The 22,609-nt window shown below is 54.5% G+C and overlaps 5 non-coding genes and 2 pseudogenes across 5 annotated transcripts; 5 read left to right on the forward strand and 2 right to left on the reverse strand.

The window, feature by feature from the left end:
- Positions 1–238: 238 nt before the first annotated feature.
- LOC140585998 (U2 spliceosomal RNA) lies at positions 239–431 on the forward strand. Its single transcript, XR_011987934.1, has one exon. It is a non-coding gene; the product is annotated as a U2 spliceosomal RNA (small nuclear RNA).
- Positions 432–819: 388 nt separating this feature from the next.
- On the forward strand, positions 820–933 carry LOC140586113 (U5 spliceosomal RNA). The gene has a single exon (XR_011987977.1). It is a non-coding gene; the product is annotated as a U5 spliceosomal RNA (small nuclear RNA).
- A 2,340-nt stretch (positions 934–3,273) lies between these two features.
- Positions 3,274–3,387, forward strand: LOC140585804 (U5 spliceosomal RNA). Its single transcript, XR_011987742.1, has one exon. It is a non-coding gene; the product is annotated as a U5 spliceosomal RNA (small nuclear RNA).
- A 5,719-nt stretch (positions 3,388–9,106) lies between these two features.
- On the forward strand, positions 9,107–9,286 carry LOC140586038 (U2 spliceosomal RNA; annotated as a pseudogene).
- A 413-nt stretch (positions 9,287–9,699) lies between these two features.
- LOC140585710 (U5 spliceosomal RNA) lies at positions 9,700–9,813 on the forward strand. Its single transcript, XR_011987648.1, has one exon. It is a non-coding gene; the product is annotated as a U5 spliceosomal RNA (small nuclear RNA).
- A 10,459-nt stretch (positions 9,814–20,272) lies between these two features.
- LOC140585711 (U5 spliceosomal RNA) lies at positions 20,273–20,386 on the reverse strand. The gene has a single exon (XR_011987649.1). It is a non-coding gene; the product is annotated as a U5 spliceosomal RNA (small nuclear RNA).
- Positions 20,387–20,795: 409 nt separating this feature from the next.
- LOC140586020 (U2 spliceosomal RNA) lies at positions 20,796–21,024 on the reverse strand (annotated as a pseudogene).
- Positions 21,025–22,609: the final 1,585 nt, after the last annotated feature.

Raw genomic sequence — 22,609 nt, forward strand, 5'->3', positions numbered from 1 at the left:
TTGCAGTTCTGGAGAGGTGTTGTTTAATGTTGTTTTAATAATGCTCTGTTTTGTATAGCATATATAAGTAGCACTGTGTGTTGAGAATGTTTTAGCCTTTTATAAAGTATTTATGGATATATATTTTTACTAATTTGTGAACCTAAAAGGCTGTTTTATTATGTTTTGATTACAGTGCTAATTGATGCTAATTGATGTATATATGCTTTGTGTATTGGTATGATTTTAATTGTTGTACAGAACTGTTTAATAAAGTATTGGAAAAAAAAAAAAAAAATCTGTTCTTATCAGTTTAATATCTGATACGTCCCCCATGGAGGGGACCACATATTAAACGGATTTTTGGAACAGGGAGCCGGAAGTGGGGCTTGCCCCGTCCGCTCCACGCATCGACCCGGTATTGCAGTGCTTCCGGGAATGGTGCACCTCTACTGCCCCCTGTTGTCGAAAGGCAGAAGTGAGTGAGTGAGTGAGTGAGTGAGTGAGTGAGTGACTAATAGACTGAGTGCTGTGAGGGGGGGGGCCCTGTGTGTGCGTGGCCCCCGTTTCCCGCCGTTTTTCTTTTTTTTTTTTTTAAAGGAAGGTGACACACTGTTTGTGCGGTGGACAGCTGCGCTGAGGTAAGGCATGATGTCATCTTTGCCTTTTGAATTTTCCCTCATGTTTGTTAAAATGATTGCTGTCTTTTGAGAGGACAGGAGGACAGGGAGGAGTCGGGGCCCCGAGGACGGCGGCTGCGACGCCCCTGGGCATTCTACTCCGAGCGGGGGCGTCACGCAGGCCCGGCTAACGGCGACCGGCTTGGCGGCGGCCCCATATCGACTCGGGTCTCTCTTCATCCCGTATAAATCTTTCGCCTTTTACTAAAGATTTCCGTGGAGAGGGATAGCGATGAGTTCATGGTATTTTTGGAGGCTCTGTCCAAGCAGAGCTGCACTGCTGCTGTCAAAGGAAGACTGGGCCCGGCTTAGCGGCTGGCGTTAGCTGCCCGGTGGCGCGGCTGTGGTCTCCCTGGATCACGCGTGGACTCGCCGGGCGACACCTGCCAGAGGGGCTGGTGAGGGCTGAGCCGCGCCAGCTCCGTCGGCATCCCGCATGCCGGCGCCCGGCGGGGCGCAATTTGTGGGTATCGCTTCTCGGCCTTTTGGCTAAGATCAAGTGCTTCTTTTTGGAGGGATTTTATTGCCAGGTTTTTTAGTGGAGGCAACAGCGAACCTAAAGCGTGACCAGCAGGTGGCTTGACCGCCGCTGCCACGGGGCTAGCTGTTGTCTCCTTTTAGCACTTTTTTTTATTTTGGGTAGCCCTTGCAAGCCTAACGTGCAGGTTCGGGTGGCTTGACCGCCGTTCCCGCAGGGTGAGCTTGGGGTTTTATTTCCAGCTTTTATTAGTTTAGGCACCCAGCTAGGACACGTCGACTCCCTGCCCGGCTCCCGAGGACTCTCTTGCCCACCATCGCCAGGATAACCGGGAGCCCACACAGGACCGTCGTAGTCATCCGGCATACAGCAGCCTTCAAGTGGACTCACCAGGAGGAACCGGAGAGTTTCCCGGAGAGACTGACCTTCATCCGGGAGGTGCTCTTCGGCCTCCTCGGACTCACTATGGAAGACATCATCTGTGTGCAGCGCAACCAGTCTTCAGCCTTCTTCTATGTGACTTGCACTACGGAAGAGGGCTACAAGAGGATGTTGGCTGCATGCAGCCGCTTGGAGGAAGAGCTTCGCCGGATGTTCTATGACGTGGAGCCACTGTGGAAGCTGGACCGGAGAGTGATCACCGTCCATGTCTTGGACCCCTTCGTTCCAGCTGAAGCGGTGGCTGCCTTCCTGGGCAGGTTTGTCGACGTGGTCCCTGGGCACAGGGACGTGAGAGACCAGCTGGGTGTCTGGACTGGGCGCAGGCAGTTCCGGGTGTGCCTGCGCCCCGACGCTAGCTCCCCTGACGGGTATAGCCACCCACCTGCTTATTTTATTATAGGTCGTTGCAAGGGCTACCTTTTTTACTCCGGGCAACCCTCCTCCTGCCGCTTGTGCCACGGCCTGGGCCACACCGCGGACTCCTGTACCACCATGAAGTGCTGGAGATGCCTGGACGTCGGTCACCTGGCGAAGGACTGCAAGGGCCCCCTCCGGTGTAACCTGTGCAGAGGTGAGGACCATCTGGCTCGGAGCTGCCCTCAGCGCAAACCGTCCTGGGCCGACGCCGTTGCTCGGGGTTCGGCTGTGGACGGGGCCCGACAGCAGGCACTGCCGGGCTGCGCTGAGATGCACGGGGGAGCCGAGAGGGGAGCTGAGAACAGCGAGGAACAGCCCTTCGCCGGTGCCGATGGGGAGTCCACGGCCTCCAGCGCTTCGGTGGAGTCCCCTGGTAAGGGTCAAGTGGCCATGGCTGAAAAGCGCGCAACCTCTCCCTCCAGGTTTGTCCAATGCAGGAGGAGGAAGAAGGCCCGGAGGAACGAGGACACTGCTTTAGGCCGAGAAGCGATCTTCCCCTTAGAGCAAATGGATTTGCAAAGTGTTTTGGTCTCCCCCCAAGAGAGACGTTTTTATGCAGGGCAGCAGGACTTTGCTAATGAATGCTCTTTTTTAGTTGCTGCCGAGTCGGGGGGGGACCTTAGTTTTAATGGGGATATTGTTGATGATGATAGTGTTTTACCTTTTTAAACATTTTAGGATTTCTGCTGTATTTATGTATTTAATACTGTTTTAACGTGTGTTGTAATGGTGTTGTAAGTTTGAAGTATTTTAGAAGTTTTATGTATGTGGTATTATATGATTGTTTTATAATATGTGTTATATATGTTGTTGTTTTATGATTGAATAGGTTATGAGTGTGATTTATATGTGTATTTCTTTTAGTGTTGAAGTTAGTTTATTATGGGTAGTGTGATAAATGTCTTTATAGTTTTATGTGTTGGTTTTAGATTGTATGCAGAAATGTTGATTAAAGATGATTTAAAAAAAAAAAAAAATCTGTTCTTATCAGTTTAATATCTGATACGTCCCCCATGGAGGGGACCACATATTAAACGGATTTTTGGAACAGGGAGCCGGAAGTGGACAGCTGCGCTGAGGTAAGGCATGATGTCATCTTTGCCTTTTGAATTTTCCCTCATGTTTGTTAAAATGATTGCTGTCTTTTGAGAGGACAGGAGGACAGGGAGGAGTCAGGGCCCCGAGGACGGCGGCTGCGACGCCCCTGGGCATTCTACTCCGAGCGGGGGCGTCACGCAGGCCCGGCTAACGGCGACCGGCTTGGCGGCGGCCCCATATCGACTCGGGTCTCTCTTCATCCCGTATAACTCTTTCGCCTTTTACTAAAGATTTACGTGGAGAGGGATAGCGATGAGTTCATGGTATTTTTGGAGGCTCTGTCCAAGCAGAGCTGCACTGCTGCTGTCAAAGGAAGACTGGGCCCGGCTTAGCGGCTGGCGTTAGCTGCCCGGTGGCGCGGCTGTGGTCTCCCTGGATCACGCGTGGACTCGCCGGGCGACACCTGCCAGAGGGGCTGGTGAGGGCTGAGCCGCGCCAGCTCCGTCGGCATCCCGCATGCCGGCGCCCGGCGGGGCGCAATTTGTGGGTATCGCTTCTCGGCCTTTTGGCTAAGATCAAGGTTTTAAAAACTTTTGGCGTTTTTCTTAGCCGTTTTACCCGTCGTGTTTTTTAGTTTAGCGGATACCAAGGGGATCCTAATGCGTGCCCAGCAGGTGGCCTGACCGCCGCTGCCACGGGGTGAACCTTGGTATCCTGTTTTAGTGTTTTTCAGCCCTTGTTTGTTTTTATTCACTTTTATTATTTTATTTTTTAGTCTAGTTTTTAGCTCAGCTCGTCTTGGACTACGGCGGAAGGACCTCTGGAACACTGCGCCTTGCTCCACTCCGAGTGGGACGGCTGATGCCGGAGCACCCCAGCTGGAGGATGGCAGCTACGGCTCCCAGGACGGCAGTGACGGCCCCAGCGGCGGCTCCAGTGGCCGGGACGACCCCCTCCTCCGGACCGGGTCCGATGGTAGGTGGCGGTCTGCTTAACACGGCCCGGTTCCGTTGGAGGAACCTGGATGGAGAGGCCCAGTTTCACGACAGGGTCTTCTTCATCCGGGAGGTTGTCTTTGGTGTGCTGGGCTTTAAGCTGGAGGACCTGATCTGCGTCCAGAGGAACCATCCCCAGAGGTTTCTGGATGTTACCTTGGCCTCTGAGGAGGCATACCGGAGGGTGCTGGAGCAGAGCAAGTCCGACCACCCGCTCTTGAATATGTACTCGGTTGAGCCCTTGTGGTTTACGGACAAGCGGGTGGTAACGGTGCATGTGTTCAATCCTTACGTGTCGGCGGAGGCCGTCTGCCATTTCCTCACTAAACACGTTGAGGTTTTACCAGGACACAGAGACGTCCGGGACGAGCTGGGTGTGTGGAATGGGCGCCGCCAGTTTCAGGTGCGACTGCGGCCGGATGGAAAGGGGGGATATCTTCATCCCCCAGCCTACTTTTCCATCGGGCCCAACAGGGGGTACCTGTTCTACACTGGTCAGCCTACCTTCTGCCGGTCGTGCCAGGGCCATGGACACAAGGCGGAGGACTGCCCGGACCTTAAGTGCCGTAACTGCCTTGAGCCCGGGCACATGGCTAAGGACTGTAAGGGCCCCCAACGTTGCCGCCACTGTAGCAGCGAGGAGCACCTGGCCCGTGTCTGCCCCCAGCGCTCCTATGCGGGCGTTCTGGCGGGTGGTGGGCAGGTGAGGCGGGTGCCGGACCGGGAGCTGCTCCCTGCCCCAAAGCCAGGGGGGCCTCAGGAGAGGTCAGTGGGGGCCCAGGAAGAAGTGGCCAGGTCCCCAGTGAAGACCCCGTTGGGGGCTGAGGGGCCCCGGGCTCAGGCTGGGCAGTCCCTGCAGGCCCGGGCCGGGGTCACCAAAAGGAAGAAGAAGGGTGACCCCAAGGACAAAACTAAGAAGACGAGGAAGGAAGCAGAGGAGGCAACAGGTACCCCCAAGGAGGCGGCGCCCCCAGCTGAGGCCCCTGTACAGGTCGTATCGCCCCCCGCCCCCAAAACAGAAGATATAAGTTGGAATTTGTCAATGTTGTCCCCAGCCCTTCCCCAGGAGGACATTACCTTTTCGGGCCTGGAGGTTTCACCAAACGACCAGGCCTACCTGGAGGACTCCATGCTGGGGAAAATTCTGGGCATGAGTGGGGAGGGGGAACAGGGGTCTTAATAGCTGGTTTTAGGGTTTATAGTTTTTAAAAATTTTTATGGTTTTAATGTCTTATTGTTTTATTCTTCTTTTAATCCCCCCATGGCTGGTTTTAAAATTTTTACTGTTAACGTCAGAGGGTTGAGGAACCCAGTCAAAAGGGCCGCGGTCTTTGATGAACTGACATCCTCCCCTTTCAATCTCTGTTTCTTGCAGGAAGTCCACCTCAGGGACCAGCGGGACGTGGCTCTTTTCTCACAAGCGTGGAAGAGGGGTAAGTCCTGCTGGAGCGTTGGTGGTGTCCATTCTTCAGGCGTCGGCATCCTTTTTGGTGACCGGGCCTTTGAGAATGTGAGTACCTTCACTGTAGTGCAGGGAAGGGTTTTGGGAGTGGACGCCACCTGGAGAGGTCAGCACATCCGGGCGATGTGCGTTTACGCTCCAGTGGAGGCCTCGTCCCGCATTGCGCTTTTTGAGGAGCTGGCCCAGTTTTGTGTCACTAATAGACACATAATTTTAGGAGGGGACTTCAATACTTTTTTAGAAGGGAAAGGGGATGTCAGCACTAAACATTTTAGGAATTTGATCCGCAGCCTCAACCTCTCTGATGGTTTTAAAACGTGCAACCCCACAGATCCGGGCCATACCTGGCACAACAGTCGTGGGGCCAGCAGCCGTATTGATTATATTTTAGCTTCGCCCTCTGTTGTTTTTAGGAAGGTTTTGAGGTCTCCACTGTGGTACTCGGACCATACATCGGTCGAGGCCACAGTTTCCATTGACGCCCCTACCTTCGGGAGGGGCTATTGGAAGCTGAACGTGGAGATCTTAGAAGAGAGAGACTTTAGGTCTCTCTTCCTGGATCATTTTACTGCGTGGCGGGGCTGTAAGGCAGCCTACGTCTCCACGGCCGCATGGTGGGAGAGCGTAAAAGAGAGGGTTAGAGCTCTAGCTATCCACTATTGCGGCCAGCGTAAAGCTAAAAGGCTTTACGAAATCCAACGGCTAGAGACCAGGCTGCAGAGGGAGTATGCCCGCCACAACAACGGAGGGGCTTTTAACTTTGAGGAGGTGCAGGCAGCCAAAGCTAAGCTGAGGGGCCTGCACGAGCAATCGGCTGCGGCCTCCTTGTTTTGGGCCAGGGCTTTGGAAAGGGAGGAGAATGAGAAATGTACAGCCTTCTTCTTTAATAAGGTGAAACTGGCCCGTGAGGAAAAGTGTTTCACTGCCCTCCGGGACCAAGGAGGCAACCTGGTCTCCGATTCGGCCCGGATGCTGGAGGTTGCTAAATGTTTTTACGGTGACCTTTTTAAGAAAAGGGAGACCGAACCTGAGCTAGGGGAGCAGTTTTTATCTAAACTCAAACCTAGTCTTCCCAGTGAGGCAAGGGACAGCTTAGATGCCCCCTTCACTCTAGCCGAGCTGACTGAGGTGCTAGGCAAAATGAACCGGCGCAAAGTTCCTGGTCTCGATGGACTCCCCGTGGAATTCTATTCCACGTTTTGGGAAGTCCTCGGGCCGGAACTGCTAGAAGTGGCTGAGGACGTGCAGCGTCAGGGCATGCTCACCAAGAGCATGCGGTCAGGGGTCTTGTCTTTGTTGTACAAGAAGGGCGATCGTGCCGAACTTGGCAACTGGAGACCCCTGACAATGCTTTGCGTAGATGCAAAGATCATAGCAAAGACCCTAACTGAGCGCCTAAAAAAGGCCATGACCCACCTGGTCCATAGTGACCAGACTTGCGGGGTCCCGGGTCGATCTGCGACTTGGAATTTACATTTAATTCGGGACGCGATCGCCTGGGCTGAGGACAGGAATGTCCCTCTGGCACTCGTTAGCTTGGACCAGGAGAAGGCGTTTGACCGAGTGGACCACTGCTTCCTGTTTGGGGTATTGAGCAGGCTAGGTTTTGGGCCTAAGTTCTTGGGATGGGTTCATGCGCTTTATACTGAGGTTGGTAGCCATGTGTCGATTAATGGTTCCCTCAGTGATTGGGTTCCCCAGTCAAGTGGAGTGAGGCAGGGTTGCCCTCTCTCCCCCCTCCTCTACGCTCTATATATAGAGCCGTTGGCGAGCGCCATCCGTGCCCATCCAGGTATCAACGGCCTGATCCTGCCAGGGAGTGGGGGCCTGACGGTAAAGCTGGCCCAGTACGCAGACGATACCACTCTGTTTGTGTGCTCGGACCATGCGCTCGGTCACGCCCTGGGCTTGGTGCAGGCGTTCGGGAAGGCCTCCGGGGCTGCACTTAACCTTAGCAAGTCGGTGGTCAAGTACTTTGGCAGCTGGAAGGCGAGAGAGGACGTCCCGGGGGGGCTCACTCTCTGCGGCGGCCCTCTCAAGGTGTTGGGGGTTAACTTTCTTTCGAAAGGTGCTGCCCGGGTAAACTGGGAAGAGCGTTTGACGATCGCCAGGCGGAAGATGGGGATGTGGAAGGCCAGGTCCCTGTCCTTCCTGGGTAAGGTTCTCGCCTTGAAGGTTGATATCCTTCCCACCCTCCTCTACCTCGCCCATGTGTTCCCCATGCCCCGCTTCATGCGGAGAGGCTTAACTAAGGATGTGTTTAACCTTGTTTGGGGCAGCAGGTATGAGTATGTGAGGAGGGAAGTGATGTACCTTGGAAAGGACAGTGGGGGGAGGGATGTTCCTGACTTCCCTCTCAAGCTTGACTGCCTGTTCTTCTCCCAGATCTGTGCACGTCTGGTGGCTCCCCTAGAACACCCCCACCAGTATTTTGTTCACTTGTGGCTGGCCCTGCCCATGAGACGTCTGTTGACGTCGTGGTCCAACGCCGGGCCCAAGGCGGAGACGCTGCCGACCCACTATCACCATGCTATTAAGTGGAGTAAGTCTCTTCCGGCAGGTCTCCCCCCAGGGACCCTCACCAGGCACCGAGCCCTGTATCGGGCTGTGCTGGTGAAGAGGGGAACCCATGCTGTGCTGGGCCTGGAGAAGGACACCTGGACCAGGATCCAGCCCAAGGGGTTGGATAACCGGCTGCAGGACCTGAACTGGCAGTGTGTGCATGGTAAGCTGCCGGTCAGGGATGTACTGTACAGGCACAAGCTGACCAGACACTCAGGCTGCCCACGTCCCGAGTGCTCAGAGGAGGAGACCCTCAGGCACGCCTTTTGGGACTGTGGGTATGCCAGGGAGGTCTGGAGATCAGTGCAAGGCCTGTGCAGGAAACTAGACCCGCAGTTTGTGTTGTCCTACGATAAGGTGATGATGGGGTGGCCCCAAGGTCCTCAGACTCCCTTCCCGCCCCGGATGTGGCTGCTGATCAGCATGACCAAACGTGAACTTTGGAATGCAAGGTCGGCACTCATCCATAAAGGGGTAGATTTGAGGGCCTGGGGATTATATCGAAAGATTGTGGCGGACTTGGATTTCAGGATGGAGCGGGACATCATCCAGTGGGGCTACCACGAGGCCAAGGAAAGGTGGAAGGGCCTTCTGCGGCCATAGCCCCACTAACATCTTGGTGAGTACGAGCTCCATCCAGGAAGGTCGGTGTGGCACGTGAGTTGTGAACGCACGCACCTTATACTGTGCCTTTCTTGGTGGTGCGTTAATGTTTTTTTTCAGTGTCACACCATAAAGTTCACAAGGATCGGAAACCCTTTGCAATGGGATTTTAAGCCTGGGGGTGATTTTGAAAATAACCACTGACACTCAATGGTTTTTGATTAATATTTGCTTATTTATTGAATGTCTGGTGTGGTTTATGTATTTTATATTTAAATTTTAAACTCTGATATGGGCTGAATTTTAACGGTGTGTTAATGTCTTGTTTGAAATCCTTTTAAGGAGATTATAATTGTAATATTTTATTGATTGAAATAAAAATTGTAATTGAATTTGAAATAGCCGGAATGATGAGTGAAGGTTGGCCGAGTTGATGAAGCGACGGGTATCCAACTCTGACTGGTACAAAAAAAAAAATCTGTTCTTATCAGTTTAATATCTGATACGTCCCCCATGGAGGGGACCACATATTAAACGGATTTTTGGAACAGGGAGCCGGAAGTGGGGCTTGCCCCGTCCGCTCCACGCATCGACCCGGTATTGCAGTGCTTCCGGGAATGGTGCACCTCTACTGCCCCCTGTTGTCGAAAGGCAGAACTGACTGACTGACTGACTGACTGACTGAGTGAGTGAGTGAGTGAGTGAGTGACTAATAGACTGAGTGCTGTGAGGGGGGGGGCCCTGTCTGTGCGTGGCCCCCGTTTCCCGCCGTTTTTCTTTTTTCTTTTTTTTTTTTTTTTAAAGGAAGGTGACACACTGTTTGTGCGGTGGACAGCTGCGCTGAGGTAAGGCATGATGTCATCTTTGCCTTTTGAATTTCCCCTCATGTTTGTTAAAATGATTGCTGTCTTTTGAGAGGACAGGAGGACAGGGAGGAGTCGGGGCCCCGAGGACGGCGGCTGCGACGCCCCTGGGCATTCTACTCCGAGCGGGGGCGTCACGCAGGCCCGGCTAACGGCGACGGGCTTGGCGGCGGCCCCATATCGACTCGGGTCTCTCTTCATCCCGTATAAATCTTTCGCCTTTTACTAAAGATTTCCGTGGAGAGGGATAGCGATGAGTTCATGGTATTTTTGGAGGCTCTGCCCAAGCAGAGCTGCACTGCTGCTGTCAAAGGAAGACTGGGCCCGGCTTAGCGGCTGGCGTTAGGTGCCCGGTGGCGCGGCTGTGGTCTCCCTGGATCACGCGTGGACTCGCCGGGCGACACCTGCCAGAGGGGCTGGTGAGGGCTGAGCCGCGCCAGCTCCGTCGGCATCCCGCATGCCGGCGCCCGGCGGGGCGCAATTTGTGGGTATCGCTTCTCGGCCTTTTGGCTAAGATCAAGTGGATTTTACGCTCTTTTTATCGCTTTTAACGGACTGCGTCGGGTTTTTTAGAGGAAGGCACGGTGACCCTAATGCGTGACCAGTAGGTGGCTTGACCGCCGCTGCCACGGGGCGACCCGTGCCTTCCTTTTAGCCTTTTATCCCTGCTTTTATTTTCGTTTTTATTAGGCTGGGGATCCCGCAGTGGCTGGTGGCCTGTCCGCCGCCCTGCCGGGTGAACTGGTGTTTTTATTTTTTAGTTGCTTTTATAGTCTAGCATTCCTCGGCTCATCCCGGATTGGCGGACGGCGGCCGGACCACGGCGGACGTCGGGACCACGGCGGCAGGAGGACTCTGCTCCAGGAACGACGTCGGTGGACCATCCCGGATGTCGACGGCCGGCGGAGCTGCGAGGAAGCCCTTCAGCGGGCCGTGGCTGGTAGCAGGCGGTGGCCTGCGTAATACCGCCCGGTTCTGCTGGAGGGCCGAAGGGGAGGTAGGCACCTTCCCCGACCGCCTGGCCTTCATCCGGGAGGTGGCCTTCGGGGAGCTGGGCCTGCGCATGGAGGACATCCTGTGTGTGCAGCGGAATGGACCTTTCCAGTTCTTCGAGGTCACCCTGTCCACCGACGAGAGCTACACCAAGGTCCTGGAGCGGAGCAAGGAGAGGGCCCAGCACCCTCTCCTGGGACGATACACCGTCGAGCCGCTGTGGTGGCCCGACAAGCGGGTAATTACGGTACATTGTTTTAACCCGCATGTGTCCGGCGAAGCCGTCCGCCAGTTCTTGAACAAGTATGTGGACCTCCTTCCTGGCCACAAGGACATCCGGGATGAGCTGGGGATCTGGACTGGTCGACGCCAGTTCCAGGCCCGCCTGCGCCCGGACGCTAATGGGGCGGGCGGTTTTAGTCATCCCCCAGCCTATTTTAATCTACAGGGCAATAAGGCTTACTTGTTTTATTCCGGACAGCCTCCCTTCTGCCGACAGTGTCACACCTTTGGACATACTCTGGAGGGATGCGCCAACCTGCGCTGCCGCAACTGCCTGGAGCCGGGGCACATGGCCAGGGACTGCAAGGGCCCCCGTCGCTGCATCCACTGCAACGGTGAGGACCATCTGGCTCGTTCCTGCCCCCAACGGAAAACGTCATACGCCGACGCTCTGTTAGGCAGCAGAGCTGTCGGCAAGGAGAGTGGTGGGGGAGCGCAAGCCCCCACGTCCGGGCAGGAACAGTCGGCGGCGGGGGCAGGAGGAGATGCCCTGGCCGAGGTGGAGGAGGCCCCAGCGACAGCGACTGCAATGCAGGAGGGGTCTCCAGTCCTGGCTCCAGGTGTCAGCAGCAGGAGGAGAAAGAGCGGCGCATCCCCCCGGAGGAGGAAGAAGAGCAGAAGGGAGGCACAACCCGACGCATCCAGCCCTCCGGCTGCCACCTTGCCAGCAGTGGCGGCCGGGGACCAAGGCCGAGAGAGTCCCCCCTCCCCGACATTGGGGGCCCCCCATCTGGTGTGGGACTTGGGACAGTCCCCTGCGCCCCCCCAGGAGTACAGTAGTGTGCAGGACAAAGCAAATGAACAGGAGTACCTGGGGGGGCTGGAACTGGGGGGCCTTTTGGGTTTGACTGAGGAGGGGGGGCAGTAATGCGGTATTGTTTTTAATGGCTGGCTTTTATTATTTTAGTGTGTTGTTTGTAATTGTATTTTACCTTTTTAACATTTCATGGCCAATTTTAATATTGTCACCTTGAATGTCAGGGGTTTGAGGAACGTTTTAAAGCGCACATCTGTTTTTAATCAGCTGGCATCTTCTCCCTTCAGCATTTGTTTTCTGCAGGAAGTCCACCTCCGGGACCAGCGGGACGAGGCTCTCTTTTCACGACAATGGAAGAGGGGTAGATCCTACTGGAGCGTAGGTGGTGTCCACTCCTCAGGCGTCGGGATCCTTTTTGGCGACCGCGCCTTTGAAGAAGTAAGATCGTTTACCGTTCTTCAAGGTAGAGTTTTGGGGGTGGACGCCACATGGAGGGGACAGCGCCTCCGGGCCATTTGTGTCTACGCTCCAGTGGAGGCCTCGTCCCGTATAACTCTCTTTGAAGAGTTGTCCCCGTTCTGTGTCACAGATCGACACTTGATTTTAGGAGGGGACTTTAACATCTCGTTGGAGGGTAGACAGGATGTCAGCTCTGGGCACTTTCGCCATTTTATTCGTTCCTTTAAACTTGTTGATGGTTTTAAGATATGCAACCCCAGCATGCCGGGCTTCACCTGGCATAATAGTCGCGGAGCTAGCAGTCGCATCGACTACATTTTAGCCTCACCCCCCGTTGTTTTTAAAAAGGTGTCCCTCTCCCCGCAGTGGCCCACTGACCATTTGGCAGTGGAGGCCACTGTTTCCATAGACGCCCCTGAATATGGGGGCGGCTATTGGAAAATGAACCTGCAGATCTTGGAGGAGAGCGATTTTAGACACCTTTTTTTAGATCACTTCTCCGAGTGGCAGAAGGACAAGCCTACCTTCCCCTCCGTGGCCGAATGGTGGGAGAGTGTGAAGGATAGGATCCGAACCTTCTCCATGCAGTACAGCAAGCAGCGCAGGATGGAGAAGAAATTCTCCATTCTGCAGCTGGAGAGAAGGTTGCGGGATGAATACGCTGCTCACAACAATGGGGGCGCCATCGATCACGAGCGACTGCTAGGCATAAAGGGTGAGCTGAGGCGCCTGCATGAACAGGCTGCCTCGGCCCTAATGCTCCGCGACAAAAGGTGTCTTGTGGAAAATAATGAAAAGTGCAATGCCTTTTTTTTCCAGAGAGCCAGGGAAGCCCGGGAGGAGAAGACCTTTGACTCTCTCCGGGCCTTAAACGGCGATACGGTAACAACAACATCAGACATGCTGGAGGTTGCTAAATTGTTTTATCACAATCTTTTTAAGGTTAGGGACACGGACCCGGTTGCAGGGGAGCGGTTCCTAGACAACATCTCACCTTGCCTTCCCAGTGACATTCGTGACGGCTTAGAAGCCCCCATCACCTTGGCCGAGCTGACCGCAGTGCTTGGCAAGATGAACCGCCGCAAGGTACCGGGCCTTGATGGGCTCCCGGTGGAATTTTATTCCACTTTTTGGGATGTCCTCGGGCCGGAATTACTGCAGGTTGTAGAGGACGTTCAGCGCCGGGGTTTGCTCACTAGGAGCATGAGGTCAGGGGTTCTTTCTTTGTTGCACAAGAAGGGTGATCGTGCCGACCTTGGCAACTGGAGGCCCCTGACCATGCTTTGTGTAGACACAAAGCTCATCGCAAAGACCCTTACAGAACGCCTGAAGAAGGCCATGGCTCATCTGGTTCACAGCGATCAGACGTGTGGAGTACCGGGTCGATCGGCGACGTGGAACCTCCATCTCATCCGCGACGCCATCGCCTGGGTGGAGGACAGGAACCTCCCTCTCCTGCTGGTCAGCTTGGACCAGGAGAAAGCCTTCGACCGGGTAGATCACCGCTTCCTGTTTCAAGTATTGGGTAAGTTTGGCTTTGGACCCAATTATCTGGGGTGGTTACACACTTTGTATAATGAAGTTGGGAGCCATGTTGTTATCAATGGCTTCCTGAGTGACTTGGTGCCCCAGCTGAGTGGAGTGAGGCAGGGATGTCCCCTCTCCCCCCTCCTCTACGCGCTCTATATAGAGCCACTGGCGTGCGCCATTCGCGCCCACCCCGGGGTCGATGGCCTTCTTATCCCAGGAAGTCGGGGGAAAACTGTTAAACTGACCCAGTACGCAGACGACACCACCCTTTTCGTCTGCTCGGATCAGTCTCTCGGTCATGCCATGAGCCTTGTTCATGCGTTCGGTAGGGCCTCCGGCGCGACGCTCAACCTCAGTAAGTCGGTGGCCAAGTATTTCGGCAGCTGGAAGGCGAGGGAGGGCGTCGCAGGGGGTCTCACCCTCTGTGACGGACCTCTCAAAGTGTTGGGGGTCAACTTCCTTTCGGATGGTGCCGCCCGTTTGAACTGGGAGGAGCGGTTGGCGATCGCCAGGCGGAAGATCGGACTGTGGAAGTCCAGGTCCCTGTCCTTCCAAGGTAAGGTCTTAGCCTTAAAAGTGGATATTCTTCCCACCCTGCTCTACCTTGCACATGTGTACCCTTTGCCCCGCTTCATGCGCAGAGAACTGATAAGAACAGATTTTTTTTTCCATACTTTATTAAACAGTTCTGCACATCATTTAAATCAACACCACCTGATCAAAACATATAAACATCAAACCTACACTTTTACAATTGGCATCGTCATCCATGCATATTAAAACAACCTTTCCAGCATACATCACAAACAAATATTACAACAATGTAAAAGGTTGAAATTTTTAACATAATACACATCAATGGCAATACAATAGAATCATAATAATAAGACATATTAAAACAGTATTAAACAAACAAATTATGCAGAACTATATACCATAAAATAATCAAAACAGTAATAAAATCAACAATTAAAATTACACACATTTACCCTTTAATTACATTCATCTGGCCATTTCTACAAATAAAATGTCACCTCAAATGCAAGCCATTAAAAGGTTCAAACCTTAAAAGAGGAACAGACCCACAGACCACAAATTTCAAACACAAGGGTCGGGTTAAAACAGGGTTATACACCATCCACACACATAAAATCTGAGACTTCGGGCATAAAATACGGTTAATCACAGAAACAAAGCACACCAAATAGATTAAAATGTTAATAGATAATGTTAATATTAATAAATACGTGCTAAAAGTGATCAACCAGTAGTGCACAATAAATTCTGTACATGCAATTATTAAAAAAGTATTTGAAATACAACACACGCACAAAAAAACAAAGCACACTCACCTAAAACCCAAAGTACCTTCTGTGTGCTCCAGAAAGGTGCGTCATGTCCACCCTGTAGAATGGAGCGTCACCACCTAAACGAAACGGAGCTAAAGCCAAAAGAGGCCCTTCCACCTCTCCTTGGCCTCGTGGTAGCCCCGCTGGATGACGTCAGTCTCCATCCTGAAACCCAAGTCGGCCCGGATTTTACGGAACACCCCTTGTGCCTCCAGATGAACCCCTCTGCGGATGAGCGCGGTCCTGGCATTCCACAGCTCTCGCTTGGTAATGCTGACCAGCAGCCACATCCAGGGGCCGAAGGGGTTATGGAGGTTGGGGTCCCACCCCTTCAACACCTTGTCGTAGGTCAGACCGGGCTGCGGGTCCACACGTCCACACAGGCCCGCTACCAACCCCCAAACTCTCTGTGCATGCCCACAGTCCCAAAACACGTGCCTGATGGTCTCATCCTCGCTGCACTCGGGCCTGGGGCAGCGGGGGTGTCTGGTCAGCTTATGCCTATGTAAGACGTCCCTGACTGGCAGCTTACCATGAAGGCACTGCCAGTTCAGGTCCTGCAGCCTGTGATCCAAACCCTTAGGCTGGATTCTCGCCCATGTGCCTTCCTCCAGGCCCAACATGGCCCGAGTATCCCTATGACCAAGCAAAGCCCTGTAAAGCGCTCTATGCTTGGTCAAGGCCTCTGTCTTGACACCTGCCGGAATAAACTTACTCCACTTGACAGCGTGGCTGTAGTGGGCCGGCAGGGTCTCAGCCTTGGGACCGAGGTTGGTCCACGACGCCACCAGACGTCTCATGGGGAGAGCCAGCCACAGACGCACAAAGTGCTGATGGGGGTGCTCGAGGGGAGCTGCCAGGCGCGCGCAGAGCTGCGAGAAGAACAGGCAGTCAAGCTTGAGAGGAAAGTCAATAACATCCCTCCCCCCACTGTCCTTTCCGAGATACATCACTTCCCTACGCACGTACTCGTACCTGCCCCCCCAGACGAGGTTGAAAACGTCTCTCGTCAGGCCTCTGCGCATGAAGCGGGGCAAAGGGTACACATGTGCAAGGTAGAGCAGGGTGGGAAGAATATCCACTTTTAAGGCTAAGACCTTACCTTGGAAGGACAGGGACCTGGACTTCCACAGTCCGATCTTCCGCCTGGCGATCGCCAACCGCTCCTCCCAGTTCAAACGGGCGGCACCATCCGAAAGGAAGTTGACCCCCAACACTTTGAGAGGTCCGTCACAGAGGGTGAGACCCCCTGCGACGCCCTCCCTCGCCTTCCAGCTGCCGAAATACTTGGCCACCGACTTACTGAGGTTGAGCGTCGCGCCGGAGGCCCTACCGAACGCATGAACAAGGCTCATGGCATGACCGAGAGACTGATCCGAGCAGACGAAAAGGGTGGTGTCGTCTGCGTACTGGGTCAGTTTAACAGTTTTCCCCCGACTTCCTGGGATAAGAAGGCCATCGACCCCGGGGTGGGCGCGAATGGCGCACGCCAGTGGCTCTATATAGAGCACGTAGAGGAGGGGGGAGAGGGGACATCCCTGCCTCACTCCACTCAGCTGGGGCACCAAGTCACTCAGGAAGCCATTGATAACAACATGGCTCCCAACTTCGTTATACAAAGTGTGTAACCACCCCAGATAATTGGGTCCAAAGCCAAACTTACCCAATACTTGAAACAGGAAGCGGTGATCTACCCGGTCGAAGGCTTTCTCCTGGTCCAAGCTGACCAGCAGGAGAGGGAGGTTCCTGTCCTCCACCCAGGCGATGGCGTCGCGGATGAGATGGAGGTTCCACGTCGCCGATCGACCCGGTACTCCACACGTCTGATCGCTGTGAACCAGATGAGCCATGGCCTTCTTCAGGCGTTCTGTAAGGGTCTTTGCGATGAGCTTTGTGTCTACACAAAGCATGGTCAGGGGCCTCCAGTTGCCAAGGTCGGCACGATCACCCTTCTTGTGCAACAAAGAAAGAACCCCTGACCTCATGCTCCTAGTGAGCAAACCCCGGCGCTGAACGTCCTCTACAACCTGCAGTAATTCCGGCCCGAGGACATCCCAAAAAGTGGAATAAAATTCCACCGGGAGCCCATCAAGGCCCGGTACCTTGCGGCGGTTCATCTTGCCAAGCACTGCGGTCAGCTCGGCCAAGGTGATGGGGGCTTCTAAGCCGTCACGAATGTCACTGGGAAGGCAAGGTAAGATGTTGTCTAGGAACCGCTCCCCTGCAACCGGGTCCGTGTCCCTAACCTTAAAAAGATCACAATAAAACAATTTGGCAACCTCCAGCATGTCTGATGTTGTAGTTACCTTGTTGCTATTTGAGGCACGGAGAGAGACAAAGCTCTTCTCCTCCCGGGCTTCCCTGGCTCTCTGGAAAAAAAAGGCGTTGCACTTTTCATTGTTTTCCAACAGGCACATTTTGTCGCGGAGCATTAGGGCCGAGGCAGCCTGTTCATGCAGGCGCCTCAGCTCACCCTTTATGCCAAGCAGTCGCTCATGATCGATGGCGCCCCCGTTGTTGTGAGCGGCGTATTCATCCCGCAACCTTCTCTCCAGCTGCAGAATGGAGAATTTCTTCTCCATCCTGCGCTGCTTGCTGTACTGCATGGAGAAGGTTCGGATCCTATCCTTCACACTCTCCCACCATTCAGCCACGGAGGGGAAGGTAGGCTTGTCCTTCTGCCACTCGGAGAAGTGATCTAAAAAAAGGTGTCTAAAATCGCTCTCCTCCAGGATCTGCAGGTTCATTTTCCAATAGCCGCCCCCATATTCAGGGGCGTCTATGGAAACAGTGGCCTCCACTGCCAAGTGGTCAGTGGGCCACTGTGGGGAGAGGGACACCTTTTTAAAAACAACGGGGGGTGAAGCTAAAATGTAGTCGATGCGACTGCTGGCTCCGCGACTATTATGCCAGGTGAAGCCCGGCATGCTGGGGTTGCATGTCTTAAAACCATCAACAAGTTTAAAGGAACGAATAAAATGGCGAAAGTGCCCAGAGCTGACATCCTGTCTACCCTCCACCGAGATGTTAAAGTCCCCTCCTAAAATCAAGTGTCGATCTGTGACACAAAACGGGGACAACTCTTCAAAGAGAGTTATACGGGATGAGGCCTCCACTGGAGCGTAGACACATATGGCCCGGAGGCGCTGTCCCCTCCATGTGGCGTCCACCCCCAAAACCCTACCTTGAAGAACGGTAAACGATCTTACTTCTTCAAAGGCGCGGTCGCCAAAAAGGATCCCGACGCCTGAGGAGTGGACACCACCTACGCTCCAGTAGGATCTACCCCTCTTCCATTGTCGTGAAAAGAGAGCCTCGTCCCGCTGGTCCCGGAGGTGGACTTCCTGCAGAAAACAAATGCTGAAGGGAGAAGATGCCAGCTGATTAAAAACAGATGTGCGCTTTAAAACGTTCCTCAAACCCCTGACATTCAAGGTGACAATATTAAAATTGGCCATGAAATGTTAAAAAGATAAAATACAATTACAAACAACACACTAAAATAATAAAAGCCAGCCATTAAAAACAATACCGCATTACTGCCCCCCCTCCTCAGTCAAACCCAAAAGGCCCCCCAGTTCCAGCCCCCCCAGGTACTCCTGTTCATTTGCTTTGTCCTGCACACTACTGTACTCCTGGGGGGGCGCAGGGGACTGTCCCAAGTCCCACACCAGATGGGGGGCCCCCAATGTCGGGGAGGGGGGACTCTCTCGGCCTTGGTCCCCGGCCGCCACTGCTGGCAAGGTGGCAGCCGGAGGGCTGGATGCGTCGGGTTGTGCCTCCCTTCTGCTCTTCTTCCTCCTCCGGGGGGATGCGCCGCTCTTTCTCCTCCTGCTGCTGACACCTGGAGCCAGGACTGGAGACCCCTCCTGCATTGCAGTCGCTGTCGCTGGGGCCTCCTCCACCTCGGCCAGGGCATCTCCTCCTGCCCCCGCCGCCGACTGTTCCTGCCCGGACGTGGGGGCTTGCGCTCCCCCACCACTCTCCTTGCCGACAGCTCTGCTGCCTAACAGAGCGTCGGCGTATGACGTTTTCCGTTGGGGGCAGGAACGAGCCAGATGGTCCTCACCGTTGCAGTGGATGCAGCGACGGGGGCCCTTGCAGTCCCTGGCCATGTGCCCCGGCTCCAGGCAGTTGCGGCAGCGCAGGTTGGCGCATCCCTCCAGAGTATGTCCAAAGGTGTGACACTGTCGGCAGAAGGGAGGCTGTCCGGAATAAAACAAGTAAGCCTTATTGCCCTGTAGATTAAAATAGGCTGGGGGATGACTAAAACCGCCCGCCCCATTAGCGTCCGGGCGCAGGCGGGCCTGGAACTGGCGTCGACCAGTCCAGATCCCCAGCTCATCCCGGATGTCCTTGTGGCCAGGAAGGAGGTCCACATACTTGTTCAAGAACTGGCGGACGGCTTCGCCGGACACATGCGGGTTAAAACAATGTACCGTAATTACCCGCTTGTCGGGCCACCACAGCGGCTCAACGGTGTATCGTCCCAGGAGAGGGTGCTGGGCCCTCTCCTTGCTCCGCTCCAGGACCTTGGTGTAGCTCTCGTCGGTGGACAGGGTGACCTCGAAGAACTGGAAAGGTCCATTCCGCTGCACACACAGGATGTCCTCCATGCGCAGGCCCAGCTCCCCGAAGGCCACCTCCCGGATGAAGGCCAGGCGGTCGGGGAAGGTGCCTACCTCCCCTTCGGCCCTCCAGCAGAACCGGGCGGTATTACGCAGGCCACCGCCTGCTACCAGCCACGGCCCGCTGAAGGGCTTCCTCGCAGCTCCGCCGGCCGTCGACATCCGGGATGGTCCACCGACGTCGTTCCTGGAGCAGAGTCCTCCTGCCGCCGTGGTCCCGACGTCCGCCGTGGTCCGGCCGCCGTCCGCCAATCCGGGATGAGCCGAGGAATGCTAAACTATAAAAGCAACTAAAAAATAAAAACACCAGTTCACCCGGCAGGGCGGCGGACAGGCCACCAGCCACTGCGGGATCCCCAGCCTAATAAAAACGAAAATAAAAGCAGGGATAAAAGGCTAAAAGGAAGGCACGGGTCGCCCCGTGGCAGCGGCGGTCAAGCCACCTACTGGTCACGCATTAGGGTCACCGTGCCTTCCTCTAAAAAACCCGACGCAGTCCTTTAAAAGCGATAAAAAGAGCGTAAAATCCACTTGATCTTAGCCAAAAGGCCGAGAAGCGATACCCACAAATTGCGCCCCGCCGGGCGCCGGCATGCGGGATGCCGACGGAGCTGGCGCGGCTCAGCCCTCACCAGCCCCTCTGGCAGGTGTCGCCCGGCGAGTCCACGCGTGATCCAGGGAGACCACAGCCGCGCCACCGGGCACCTAACGCCAGCCGCTAAGCCGGGCCCAGTCTTCCTTTGACAGCAGCAGTGCAGCTCTGCTTGGGCAGAGCCTCCAAAAATACCATGAACTCATCGCTATCCCTCTCCACGGAAATCTTTAGTAAAAGGCGAAAGATTTATACGGGATGAAGAGAGACCCGAGTCGATATGGGGCCGCCGCCAAGCCCGTCGCCGTTAGCCGGGCCTGCGTGACGCCCCCGCTCGGAGTAGAATGCCCAGGGGCGTCGCAGCCGCCGTCCTCGGGGCCCCGACTCCTCCCTGTCCTCCTGTCCTCTCAAAAGACAGCAATCATTTTAACAAACATGAGGGGAAATTCAAAAGGCAAAGATGACATCATGCCTTACCTCAGCGCAGCTGTCCACCGCACAAACAGTGTGTCACCTTCCTTTAAAAAAAAAAAAAAAAAAAAAAAGAAAAACGGCGGGAAACGGGGGCCACGCACAGACAGGGCCCCCCCCCTCACAGCACTCAGTCTATTAGTCACTCACTCACTCAGTCAGTCAGTCAGTCAGTCAGTCAGTCAGTCAGTTCTGCCTTTCGACAACAGGGGGCAGTAGAGGTGCACCATTCCCGGAAGCACTGCAATACCGGGTCGATGCGTGGAGCGGACGGGGCAAGCCCCACTTCCGGCTCCCTGTTCCAAAAATCCGTTTAATATGTGGTCCCCTCCATGGGGGACGTATCAGATATTAAACTGATAAGAACAGATTTTTTTTTATTTTTTTTTTATTCATCTTTAATCAACATTTCTGCATACAATCTAAAACCAACACATAAAACTATAAAGACATTTATCACACTACCCATAATAAGCTAACTTCAACACTAAAAGAAATACACATATAAATCACACTCCTAACCTATTCAATCATAAAACAACAACATATATAACACATATTATAAAACAATCATATAATACCACATACATAAAACTTCTAAAATACTTCAACCCTACAACACCATTACAACACACGTTAAAACAGTATTAAATACATAAATACAGCAGAAATCCTAAAATGTTTAAAAAGGTAAAACACTATCATCATCAACAATATCCCCATTAAAACTAAGGTCCCCCCCCGACTCGGCAGCAACTAAAAAAGAGCGTTCATTAGCAAAGTCCTGCTGCCCTGCATAAAAACGTCTCTCTTGGGGGGAGACCAAAACACTTTGCAGATCAATTAGCTCTAAGGGGAAGATCGCTTCTCGGCCTAAAGCAGTGTCCTCGTTCCTCCGGGCCTTCTTCCTCCTCCTGCATTGGACAAACCTGGAGGGAGAGGTTGCGCGCTTTTCAGCCACGGCCAATGGACCCTTACCTGGGGACTCCACAGAAGCACTGGAGGCCGTGGACTCCCCATCGGCACTGGCGAAGGGCTGATCCTCGATGTTCTCAGCTCCCCTCCCGGCTCCCCCGTGCATCTCAGCGCAGCCCGGCAGTGCCTGCTGTCGGGCCCCGTCCACAGCCGAGCCCCGGGTAACGGCGTCGGCCCAGGACGGTTTGCGCTGAGGGCAGCTCCGAGCCAGATGGTCCTCACCTCTGCACAGGTTACACCGGAGGGGGCCCTTGCAGTCCTTCGCCAAGTGACCGATGTCCAGGCATCTCCAGCACTTCATGGTGGTACAGGAGTCCGCGGTGTGGCCCAGGCCGTGGCACAAGCGGCAGGAGGAGGGTTGCCCGGAGTAAAAAAGGTAGCCCTTGCAACGACCTATCATAAAATGAGCAGGTGGGTGGCTATACCCGTCAGGGGAGCTAGCGTCGGGGCGCAGGCACACCCGGAACTGCCTGCGCCCAGTCCAGACACCCAGCTGGTCTCTCACGTCCCTGTGCCCAGGGACCACGTCGACAAACCTGCCCAGGAAGGCCGCCACCGCTTCAGCTGGAACGAAGGGGTCCAGGACGTGGACGGTGATCACTCTCCGGTCCAGCTTCCACAGTGGCTCCACGTCATAGTACATCCGGCGAAGCTCTTCCTCCAAGTGGCTGCATGCAGCCAGCATCTTCTTGTAGCCCTCTTCCGTAGTGCAAGTCACATAGAAGAAGGCCGAAGACTGGTTGCGCTGCACACAGATGATGTCTTCCATGGTGAGTCCCAGGAGGCCGAAGAGCACCTCCCGGATGAAGGTCAGTCTCTCCGGGAAACTCTCCGGTTCCTCCTGGTGAGTCCACTTGAAGGCTGCTGTATGCCGGATGACTACGACGGTCCTGTGTGGGCTCCCGGACATCCTGGCGATGGTGGGCAAGAGAGTCCTCGGGAGCCGGGCAGGGAGTCGACGTGTCCTAGCTGGGTGCCTAAACTAATAAAAGCTGGAAATAAAACCCCAAGCTCACCCTGCGGGAACGGCGGTCAAGCCACCCGAACCTGCACGT

This window comes from Paramormyrops kingsleyae, unplaced genomic scaffold, assembly GCF_048594095.1.
Source record: "Paramormyrops kingsleyae isolate MSU_618 unplaced genomic scaffold, PKINGS_0.4 ups35, whole genome shotgun sequence".
Lineage (NCBI taxonomy): Eukaryota > Metazoa > Chordata > Actinopteri > Osteoglossiformes > Mormyridae > Paramormyrops > Paramormyrops kingsleyae.